Source organism: Anastrepha obliqua, chromosome 5 (assembly GCF_027943255.1).
Source record: "Anastrepha obliqua isolate idAnaObli1 chromosome 5, idAnaObli1_1.0, whole genome shotgun sequence".
NCBI lineage: Eukaryota > Metazoa > Arthropoda > Insecta > Diptera > Tephritidae > Anastrepha > Anastrepha obliqua.
Window position 1 is genome coordinate 88,289,927 of NC_072896.1, and position 12,928 is coordinate 88,302,854.

Below are 12,928 nucleotides of genomic sequence, written 5' to 3' on the forward strand. Positions count from 1 at the left end.
AGTGGGGAAAATCCTACAAAAAACGGCAACCTCAGTTAGCCGTCGCCATGATGTAATACCTATTTAGCATAAAATGTATGATAACTGTATAAACCGCAAACACGTACATACGTGCAATCGATGAAATGTTAAAAGAACAAAGCAAGAAATGAAAATACGCATAACGAAAGTAAGTACAACAGAATCAAACTTACATTGCAGTTGTATTTGTAGAAACATTTGCGGCGTTTGCGTGACGTTGCTTGTTTTGTGAAATGTAGCGGCATATATTCACTTATATATGTTAGTACTCACGTATAACGAAAATTATTCAGTGACGTGTGGACTCTCAAATATGAAGCGCTTAAATATTAATGGATACCCGAAAATATGCGCTTACCTACGTACGTGGCAAGCAAAAAAAAAAAAAAATAAATAAATAAAAAAAGTTTCTATTGCACTCCACGATTTGGAAACAAATATAATTCACACAGTAAACAGGGCGAAAAACAAAATGCACCAAATCAAAATCTTGCGCTCATTTCAATGACGTTACCTCGATGCACATTTTATCGAAATGAAAAATTGGATGTCAAACTGCCAAACTGCCAGTTCATGACAGACAATACTTATCAAGATATTTATCCTGATGTTTATTGCTCTTCCCGAGCAGTGACTGGTCTCCAATGGCAATGCGTATATTCCGTCTGATGTAAAAATCAAGAAATAAACTTTTGCTTGCGGGCTCGGTTAGGAATAGTAAATTGGAAATCAGGCGTGTAGGTGATATCATTAGAAAAGCTGATTTGTTTTGTATTTTTGCAAAATGGCAGTTTGATTGTAAAAGTTGGAAAACGGCTGAACTCCGACTTCGGCTTTGGCCCCAAAAAACAGTCCGGTTTCGGCGAAAAAACAACACGGCCGTTCTTGGACGGAACTATTCATAATTTTTTTTCCTTTAGAAAAAATTTAAAACAGTATTTTAGATTTATATGATAGCAATATGATTTGCAGTAATAATATTGAAAAAAAAAAAAATATATATATATTTTCTTATGAAATAATAAGCCATTAAACAAATTATAACTTGTCCGATCCGCAAATAATTATCCCTACTTATAAAAAAAATTCATGAAAATCTCTTAATTTTCACGCGTTCAAAGTGGTGCTCCCCCTTAATGCTGATCAAAATTGTAGTGTGACAGATGGTTGTTACGCAAATTAGTGAACAGCTGATTTGTTTATTTGAAAGTTTTGTCAGTAAAAGATGGACCGCAGGCAACATATACGGGTATAAATAAATAAGCTGCACTGATAATAAAAATAACTATTTATTGAGAAAAAAAATGGCAATTTCTCAAACTGCTCCGAAATATCAAAACAACCCACGTAATTTCAAACATGTTAGTGCAAACTATATTGCATCCAGTCTTTCTTTTTCTTCTCTTTAAAAGTTTCATTATTTTTCTTTCACAATAGATATTAACCGTCAGAAATTGTAACATTTTTGAATACTGTAACAAATTCACATTTTTTGATGAAAAAAATTGCTTCCTCAAGCGTAGCTGGTAAGCAAATGTTCAATGTTACAGGCCAGCCCCCTATGCTGATTGTTTTGTAGTAGCATAAACATTCCCCACACATATAAGGGGGATGCTGCTGAAGTGACAGTTCTTGGCCGGTTATAAATCCGGGTTACGTAGAAACGACTGTCGAGGGAACCAGCCCTATACTGATAAACGACGACGCTTGCAAAGTGAAATGCTGGCAAGCTATGGGCTTTATATTACAATATAAAATTATTCAATAATTATTACAGGTGCACATTAAAAAAATGTTTTTGTTAGTTTTACAAACATAAGTATGTAATGATTTTATGTGTGATAAAAATTTATGTGTAATAAAAATCTCTGATTTTTAAAAGTCATTATTTGTTTATTATTTGATCGCTTCAAAAGGGTCCGTTCGGTTCGCCGAAATTGGCAGAAGCTCGGTTCTGTTCGACTTAAAATTCGATGTCCGGTTTATTTCTAATCAACGCATTGTACAGAAATGCAAGTAAAAACACTTTTCATTTCCTATTCTTTGACAGGCACCCTAGGTGTGAGCTTAATAGGCTCCTAAGTGTGTAATAGTTTGAGTGCTTGGTCTTTTTCTTGAGCCCATTGGCGGGGTCACTATGACAAATCATAATACAAAATATTGTAATATCTTTGAATAATTTTTGACTTTGACTTTGACTTACAATAACCATATTTTTAATATATTTCTTAGTAATGTTTTCTTATTGAGAAAAATCCAAATTAGTACGAAACTTTTTAGACTTTTTGATACGTTTTTCTATGAAATTTAATCACTTTTTAGGCAACCATGTTATATAAAAGAGCGTTGTGGAATCAGGTGATCTCAGCTGTGGACATTTTTTGACGACCTGCTAAGAGTCTTTTTACTAATGGATCTGTAAAATGAATTAAAGTGATGTGCTCTTTTAATACATTTTTTTAATTTTCTTATTTTTTAATATTTTTTTTTTATTTCTTTTTTTTTAATTTTTTTTTATTATTGTACTTTTTTTTTTGTGTTGTTGGTTTTTTTGTCTATTTGCATTCTGATTGAAAGTTTTACATCCAAACCAAGAAATGGCAAAAACAAAATATACGTAAATTTTGTTGTTGTACTACTGATTTCACCTTGCATGGATTCGCCTTATTGGAACCTTATTGCGCGATATTTTGGATTTTAAGATTGTGATGCTGAAAAAACGCACGAAATATAAAAAAGGTAAAGCCCAAAATAAACAAGACTGCGCCAAAACAGAAACGACAGGAGCTTTTTTCTAATAACATCCGAGTTTATTTATTCGAAATACTCCCTTCCTGGCATCGATCTACTGTTTTTCGCGATCTAAATCATTTCGAAAGAGTGTTTCGGGTTATTGACCGGAATCCGGAATGTCGTTCAAGATATCGGTACAAGCCTTCTGGATGGCCTCTACGGACGCAAAACGTTTTCCTTTCATGGCCAAATGCAATTTTCCGAATAAAAATGCGATTTCTAGTCAAAAAATCAGTCACAAGAGTAGATCGAAGAGATGGTACATTAACACGCACCTCCTTCACGGTATTCAGGGCGAATTCAACGAATGCGATGCAAAAAAATGCTTCAAAACGCCCAGATAGAAAATTGCATTGACGGTTTGGCCCGTTGGCACGAACTGCTTGTGGACAATCTCTTGGAATCCTAAAAAAAAATGAGCATCGACTTTTTTGACTTCTCCAAACGCGATTTTTTGAGTGGTGACTCGTCTGAGGCCTTCCATTTGGCACTGTGACGCTCAGTTTCAGGTTCATGTTGTAAAGGAAGTTCTCGTTTTTTCTCGCCTCTTTAATGAGGTCTTTCGAATGTTGAATTCTGAGCAATTTTTGGTCCTCAGTTTACTTGTGCACAGACTTTTCGTAAGCCCAAATAATTAGTTAAAATGCGATAAATCGATGTTTTGTGTAGATATTCAACTCCGATTGCGTGAATTTCAGCGATGATTTCTGTTTATTTTTGATAAATTTACGAACAATTTCGATGGAGTTCTCAGTGATTACTGATTTTCGGCGGCCCGTATGTTCATTGTCATTTATGTCCTCACAACCATCTCGTGAAACGTGTAAACCATTCATGAACTGTGGCACAAGATAGACAAACATCGCCATAACCTTTTTTCATCAATTCAAAGGTATCGGAAAACGTTTTACTGATTTTAAAACAAAATTTAATATTAGCTCTTTGTTCGAAACTCATTTTTGTACCGATGACACAAACATACTGACACTTTAGACGCAATAACATCGTTTCCACTGAACCGAATGTCACCAAGCTTTCACAGGAAGTCAGCTGGGGATGTAACTTCCAACTTATTAAAAAGATGGCGTCATCAAAACCATTTTTATGACGCCAGTCTTGTTTATTTTGGACTTCACCTTGTACATATACATATATGGTCATATAGCTAAGAAGTACTCGTGCAAAGAAGTTGCTCGTGCCACGTGCTGGGGTCGGCTTGGCGCTTACGATAGAACGTTTATTGATTTATACTTAATTTGAATGTGATACAAAATTTTTTGTATGTATGAATTAAATGTATGTATGAATTAAATGCTTGCTGTTTGTACACAAAACTTGTATTTAGGTAGCGAAATTGTACGTATGTTCTAAAATGTTGGTGAGTGTATTCATAAACAAAAATAAAAAAAAAAATAAAACGATTGGTGTTTGTCGGCAATAAATCTTGTGCATTTATTTCGAGTTTTCGGGCCTTAGGAATTGAGATTATCTTTTTTTTTTGTTTTTTTTTTTTTTGTTTTTGTCGGGACAGACTAGCAAGTGAATCACTCAGACAACATTAAGTCCATTGCACTGCACCTGGGCCCCCTTTTAATTTTCTGGTTCTCTTCATTAGTGCTGAAGTTGTTCACAATGTTTAAAGAGATTTATTAGCAATATTAAAATTCTTAAGGGGTTAGGGGTAGTCAGAATTTAAAAAAAAATTGGATTTTTTTTTCATTTTCTTAAAGTATAATATCTTAAAAATATTGTGTGAAAATTTGATGTGAATCCGACAAATAGTTTTCGAGTTATTCAACAATTAACAAAGGGCGTTCGGGCGACCCGGAATCGATAGAAAAACTTTAAATGCGTTTTTCTCAAAACTATTATTTTGGAACTGGTGATCACTGTAACTAAAAAGTCACTTGGTAGATTTCAATAAAATTTATACTGCTTTTGAAAAACATAAAGACTCGTGCCTGAACGAAGTTTTTTTTTTCAAAAATTTGGATTTTCTTTTTTTAATTAATTGTCAGTTTTTTTCTCGAAAATCTGAAAAATATTTCCTTAGACGCCATATTGTTAATTTTGATAAAAAAGCTTCGATCGGGCACAAGATTATCTATTAATAAAACTAATTTCTCTTGTCCGATTGATTTTAGATGAATCTCCAAGGACTTGAAATGATCACCGCCAGCGAATTCTGGAGAAACGAGATCCACACAAACAGCGATAACTTTTACAATTATTAATTTTTTTTTTGAAATTTTGCTAAAGTTAAGTCGAAACATGATGCATTATTGCTATGTTTTTATATAAGGTTGTCAAAAAAGTCTTGCGGTATTTTTATTGAATTTTCAATTGGTCATAAAATTGGTTAAAATAATGCGATTTAAGTCAAATATGCGCCGTTTTGTTCGATGACGAGTTCCCAACGAGATGCCAACTTCATAATACTCCTCTTATAGAAGCTCGCTTCCCTATTGTCAAAAAACTCGGAGAGCCAATTTTCACAGGACTCTCTTGTGGACAACTTCCGACTACCAAGCTTGTTCGCCATGGACAGAAATAGGTGGTAATCACTTGATGCGAGATCCGGACTATACGGTGGATGCAAAAGAACCTCCCATCCGAGCTCCCGGAGCTTCTGGCGCGTCACCAAAGATGTGTGTGACCTGGCGTTGTCCTTATGGAAGACAATTCGGCCTCTGTTGATCAAAGATGGCCTCTTCTGCATGAGTGCTGCATTCAAGCGGTCCAGTTGTTGGCAGTACAGGTCCGATTTGAGCGTTTGGCCATAGAGTAACAGCTCATAGCGGATGATTCCCTGCCAATCCCACCAAACACACAGAAGAACCTTCCTGGCCGTCAATCCAGGCTTGGCCACCGTCTGAGCAGCTTCACCGCTTTTCGACCACGACCGTTTGCGCTTCACATTGTCGTAAGTGACCCACTTTTCATCGCCAGTCACCATCCGCTTCAAAAACGGGTCGATTTTGTTGCGATTCAGAAGCGATTCGCTTGCATCCATACGGGCAAAAATGTTTTTTTGCGTCAAGTCGTGTGGCACCCATACATCGAGCTTCTTTTTGAATCCAAGCTTCTTCAAATGGTTTATAACGGTTTGATGACTCATGCCCAGCTCTTGGCCGATGCTACGGCTGCTACTATGCCGGTCTCTTTCGATCAATTCAGCGATTTTATCGCAATTTTCGACGACAGACCTTCTGGACCGTGGCGCATCTTCGATCACCTCTGCACCAGAACGAAAACGTTGAAACCATCGTTGTGCGGTGGAAATGGAAACTGTATCGGGTCCATAAACTGCACAAATTTTATTGGCAGCATGAGATGCATTTTTGCCTTTATCGTAGTAGTACTGTAAAATATGCCGTATTTTCTCTTTATTTTGCTTTATGTTTGCGACGCTATAACTCACGAACGACTAAAAGCAAACAACAATTAATCAAACACGTGTTAGCACGTGAAAAAAGCTTTCCAAAAAGCTCTAGCGTGAACCGATGCGACGAATACAACTAGAACTACGCGGTTGCAAAGACAAGCTTGCGGAAATACCGCAAGACTTTTTTGACAACCTTATATTTGTAAAATAAAGCAATTGACTAGCAAAAAAAATTATTGAAAATCATCATTTTTTCGGGCCTCTGGCTACCCTGTTTCAAATAGTTCATGTATCCTGAATAGTTTTTCAAATCGGCTATTTTCTGAATATGAAATATTAAATTTTATATGTATATTCACGTGACGCGCTTTATGTTACATTTCACTAACTCTGTATACTTTCAGCAACTTATAGGCAATTATGTGACCATTGGCGGTGCGTGACTGTGTGCAACGCCACTCTTTTTTGTAATGAATTTTATTAACTGCAATCTCAAACACTTATTTACCAGTATTAATAATTAATAGGTGTTAGAGCAAGCAATCAGCAACATGTCCACATAATTAGGTGGTTTACACAAAGAATTATTCGCTGTTTGCATTGTTCCCTATTCATTTATCTGCTAAAGTAGAAAAATTTGAAAAACTGTTATTTACATTTTTTTACTTTGTCATTTGCTTTGTGCTACTACACCAACTGAATAAGTAGTGAATTGCAAATAAAACTTGGCATGTAAAGTATGAACGAAATTGTTTGCAGCCAATAAAATAAAGAAAATAATCGAAGTTATAAAGATCTACACTACATAAAAAAGGGCACAAGAGAATTTTTAACAATAGTTATTGTTCGCAAATGTTTTGACCAGCGGAACGTATTTATAATTTCAACCGCTAGATAATTACTTTTGAATGCAACTACAAAATAGAGCAAACAACAAAACAAACTTGAAGAAATAGAAAGACGAAACAAATAATGGGATTTACGGTTGGAATTTATAATTGTGGGCTTATAATAAGTTTATAATGGAGTTAATCGCAAACGTATGTATGTATGTAATTTAAACAGAGCATGACTAACAAATTTCGAATGCAATAACAAATTGCAGAATCAACAGTTGGCTCTGCAGAAAATAGAAATGTTAAAGCTAGCTTTAGTATTGTTTGTAGTAAACTTGCATAAGGATAAATGATTGTCTGTACGAAATATGTGTTTAAAGCAGAATATTATGTATGACAATCGGAAAGGTTGTGTAATTCACTTCCAGAAATTTTCTGGCAATTACATTGAAGTTCACTCGGAAGTGGATACAAGAAATTGCCCGTTACGTGGTTTTTTTTAATAGGACATTTTTGAACAGAGTTGCCACTTAATTTTTTTTGTTTAAGAAAAAAGTTATTATCCTATTTTTTTAATAGGACATTTTTGAATAGAGTTGTCACTTAATTTTTTTTTTGTTTAAGAAAAAAGTTATTATCCTATTTTTTTAATAGGACATTTTTGAATAGAGTTGTCACTTAATTTTTTTTAAGAAAAAAATTATTATTGACTAGATATCTCAAATAGAACATCAATATTAGAGTTGAACAAGGGATTGGTTGAAGTGGTGATTAATCCAATCCAACTAGCGCTTTCGCACCATTTTGTTGAAGAAGGGGTACTTAAGAAAATATTTTTTAAACATATACAGTGCACTCGCGATAACTCGAACTAATTAAAACAGGCGCTGTTCGATTTATCGAATTTGTTCGACTTACCAATTGAGTGTGCTATGTTAAAAAAACAGTCATCGATATCGATTTTTCGATCGATTGTTGAAAATGGAAGCCAGTAGAAAATTTCTGTAGTATAGTTTCGTTATACGAATTACATTTTGGTCCATTGGCTGGATCAATGGTGTCGCATTCGGCGACATAAACATAGTTAAAATTAAACCATCCTCGGACTTTAATTCGATTTCGTTGGGATGTGATTGGGCATTATCAATTAGAAGAAGAGCCTTCTCAGGTAGTCCCCCATCTTTCAAATATTTTCTTACCTAAATATTAAAGTCATTTAACTTGGTTAAAAAAATTGTTTTAATGAATCTGGATTTTACCTGCGGCACGAACGAATTATGAAACCAGTCTTTGAAAATCGCCGAAGTCATCCAGGCTGATTTGGAATTTTTGTACTCCACCGGACAGTTAAAATTTTTGAAAACACGAGGATTTCTTGCTTTGTCAATAACGAGAAGTTTAAGCTTATGGTTGCCGGTAGCGTTAGTGCAAGCCTAAATTGCCTTATCTTTCTTTTTTATAAGACTTATGGTGGACTTGGCTACCCCATATTCCTTCGCTAGAGAAGTAACACTACGTCCACGTTTAATTTTGTTAAGGTCTTCAGCCCTCTCTTTTAATGTTAAACACTTCAACCTTTTACGATCCACTACTCACGTGCACTGATACACTACAAATGACAAATTTAAAGCAATTTGGTCAATGCAAGATGTTGTTCCCAGAAAACTAACGGGATATTAACGCCGAAATATTCATATGGACAATACACTAGTATACATATAATTTATATACATATACTATTACATATGTATCTATGTACAAAATGTATATGTTTGAAAAGAATGTGTGTACAAATAAAAATGTTTTTTTGTTCGAGTTATAGCGCTTTTTTATTGTTCGAGTTACAAAGAAGTCAATAGGGGAAAAAATGTGTTCGAGTTAGCACGTCGTTCGACTTAGCGGCTATTCGAGTTACCGCGAGTGCACTGTATTTCAAATAATTTAAATCGATATTTATGGAACGTAAATCCCCAGCGGCCGCCGTGGCCGAATGGGTGGTGCATGACTACCATTCGGAATTCAGAGAGAACGTAGGTTCGAATCTCGGTGAAACACAAAAATTAAGAAAAACATTTTTCTTATATCGATCACCCCTCGGCAGGCAATGGCAAACTTCCGAGTGTATTTCTGCCATGGAAAAGCTCCTCATAAAAAATGTCTAAAGTTCGGAGATTGTAGGTCCCTCCATTTGAGGACCAATATCAAGACGCACGCCACAAATAGGAGGAGAACCTCTGCCAAACACTCCATAAAGGGTGTATAACTTTTGTAAACCGCCCATGACAGTCGGTTCTACGTAACCGGAACTATCCGGATTTCTATCCGGCTAAGGACTGTCACTCCAGCAGCATTCCCCAGCATGCTGATACAACAACCACAGCTACACTGCGCACATGGAGGTCAGATACCTGGATTTCTAATGACGTGCTCCTTACACGAAGCGAACAAAGGTTGAGATTGAAATACATATGCGAACGAAAGTGGAAATGGATAGGCCATACCATCCGTAAACCCTCGACTGACATCAGCAGAATGTCGCTAAACTGGAATCCGCAAGGCTCCCCCCCAAGAGGACGGCCGAAAAAAACATGGAGACGAAGCCTCCAAAGGTGCATAATAAACTGCTCAGCAGGCAGTTCCTGTTAGGGTATTACCGCAGGTCCCACCCATGCAGACACCTCTTTGAGCCTGAGCCGCCTCCCAGGCATGACAGGAGGCACCTCCTCAACCACGCGGACGAGATCCAGGATAAAACAGACCGACAACTACTGGAACGAACAGTGTACAGACAGACAATTAACGACATTCATCGGGAGACTCTCGCATAACTTTGGCACAATTGCGTTGTGGATAGTGTAGCAGGATAAACTCCTACCTTTCCAGAATCGACCCCGATATACTAAACATACATATGTCCGGCATGTGAAGGCACCCCGCACGACACTAACCACCTTTTCACATACCCCATCAAACCCATTCATCTAACACTCCTCTCCCTCTGGACCCAACCTGTCGAAACAGAAAGTTCCTGGGCCTACCGTTAGGTGAGCTAGACGAAGGCGACCGGTGATTACACTACTCTGACAGGGCAAAGTTACTGCTGCAACAACAACAACAACAAAACCACATCTGGCTATTCGCTCGTTTGGCCGGAGATAAGGTAGTAATCTGCAAATCGACCCCAATGGCATTTATTTGTATCGGCACTTTTGCGTCCCCAACCAACGCGATAGCAAAGTAATAATAACTCGTGGCAATATCAATGGGTATCCATGTCAATCATGCCTCCAATGCAGAAAATTAGATTCGCAATAACAGGAATATTAGAATTTTGAATCATGAGTCATCACCTTACCTAAGTAAAAATACTACATATATCATTCTCTTGCCTTTCCCAACCGTGTTCCTTTTTCTTGAAAAATTGGTATGCCTTGCCTAGATAGTTCTGTACTTATTAACAAAATTCGACTAAAATTAATGTTGTTGTAGTAGCTCACAAAACTTACAACAACGACTAAAATCAATATTCGTCTGTGCTTTGAATTGGATTTTACTAGAATTTCGCATTGAAATCCGTATCAAGAAACTATCACCATAAGGTTCATAATCAGTAGCCATAATAAGCAATTCAATTAAAATGTTTATAAAACCAAATAAAATGTTTAAGCTTTTACTAAAGATGTGTGTTTTGAGTATACTTATTTGTGAATGTAACAACAGAGCTGATGGTGAATAAAAACTACTGGCATGGAAAACTCAATGATCGGCTACCTATCTCTTTCTTGTGTTTAATGGCGAGTGGAAAGGCAACCAATGGATACCTCTAAACAAAATGAAGACATAGTAATTAGTGAAGGTTGAATGCCATCAAAACTGTAAACATTTAGTTATTCAAACGAAAGTAATGCGGAAATACAGCATAGATTCATCGCCTATATACGTACATATATTTAATACACAAGTATATAAAACTATTAATTGAAGATAATAGTTTGTTTTCATATTTATTAGTATTCACAGATGCCTAAAAATGTCAATATGGGAAGTTGCTTTAGTGTCAATACTGTCAAATTGCCGTGGGTGGCCAAACTGTCCCATCTATACTAAAGGCATTTCATCTTGTTGGAAACACCTTTCCGCGAATTATCCTTAACTAAAAGCAATCAATACAAAAAAGCGCAGTTGAGGCACCTGCAGATCCGCTAGAATACTTCATTGTGTAAGGCTGCAATGCACGAGGTAGGATTATATCTTATACGTTTCCACGACAGTCGGTTCTACGTTACCGAAACGACCCGGATTTATATCCGGCCAAGGACTGTCACTCCAGCAGCATTCCCGGTATGTAAATATGGGGAATGTTTATGATGCTACAACAACAACAAAGGTAGGATTATAAGCGAAACCAAATATTAGTGGGGAAAGACGACTGGTGAAACTCCATCTCATCATACAGTCAGAATTCAGTTCCGTTCAGAGGCATGAATACGCACAAGACCCACACATCAATAGCCCTTTTGGGTGTCTTAGGTCAGCGAAATGTCGAGTGGACAGTGCGCACAAACATTTATGTATTCAAATCCCACCAAAGACTGTCATTTTTGCAGCATCCTTCAAAAGTTTTCCTTGAATGTTTTTGCTATTAAAATACAAAATATTGGAGGTTGAATTAGTTTTAAAGGTTTTTTTTCAAAGATTTGGGGCTTTATTGTGAAAAAACGGTACAAAATATTTTATTTGAAGTATTGGCCATCGCTAGCTACAACTTTCGCCCATATTTCGGGCAATTTCCGGATGCCGTTTCTCCAAAATTCTGGCCGCTGCTTGGCTATCTATGACTCAACCCATATTTTGGTAGCCTCGTACGAGGAGAATCGCTGGTCCGCCAAATCGAGACTCATATGCCGGAACAAATGATAATCGGAGGGAGCTATGTCTGGACTATACGGCGGGTGGGGTAACACTTCCCAGCCAAGCGTTCCAAGGTATTTTTTGACAGGTTGAACAACATGCGGCCGAGCGTTGTCATGTTGCAAAATAACCTTGTCGTGCCTTTTTACCGTTTCCGGTCGTTTTTCTTTCAATGCATCAATTGCAGTCGGTAACGATCCCCCGTGATTGTTTCGCCCGGTTGGAGCAGCTCAAAATATACGACGCCGACCTGATCCCACCAAATGCAGAGCATGATTTTCTTGCCGTGAATATTCTGCTTGGCCGTCGACGTTGATGCGTGGCCGGGCAAACCCCATGATTTTTTGCGTTTTGGGTTATCGTAGTGGATCCATTTTTCGTCGCCAGTCACCACCCGATGCAAAAAACCCTTCCGATTTTGTCGCTCGATCAGCAATTCGCACGCAAAAAATCGCCGTTCGACGTCGCGCAGCTTCAACTCGTACGGGACCCAATGTCCTTGCTTTTGGATCATTCCCATCGCTTTTAGACGATTGCAAACGGTTGATTTATCAACGCCCAATGATTCAGCAAGCTCTTCTTGGGTTTGGCACGAGTCCTCGTTTACCAATTCCCCCAATTCCGCGTCCTCGAACTTTTTGGACTGGCCAAGACGCTCCTTGTCTTCGGTGTGAAAATCACCACTTTTGAATCGTCGAAACCAGTACTCACATGTTGAAATCGACGGAGTATGGTCTGGGTAGGCCTCCTGCAGCAATTCACGGGCTTGGGCTGTATTTTTTTTTTCAAATTGAAGCAGAAAAGCAAAGCTTCCCGCAAATTGCGTTTCGACGGCACGAAAGTTGACATACTCGGAGCACGAAAACACTGCGTTGTTTATACTTCAGCGAAATGACAGATACTGATAAACAAAGCCTAGGGATGAGGCTTTGTCATGAATATATATTCAGTATTGCCAACGCGATAAAGTGATAAATAGCGC

The 12,928-nt window shown here is 37.4% G+C and overlaps 1 protein-coding gene across 14 annotated transcripts in view; it reads right to left on the bottom strand.

The window, feature by feature from the left end:
• LOC129246970 (striatin-3) overlaps window positions 1–12,928 on the bottom strand; it is a 56,983-nt gene that overhangs the window by 36,668 nt on the left and 7,387 nt on the right. The gene's annotated exons all lie outside the window — the stretch shown is intronic.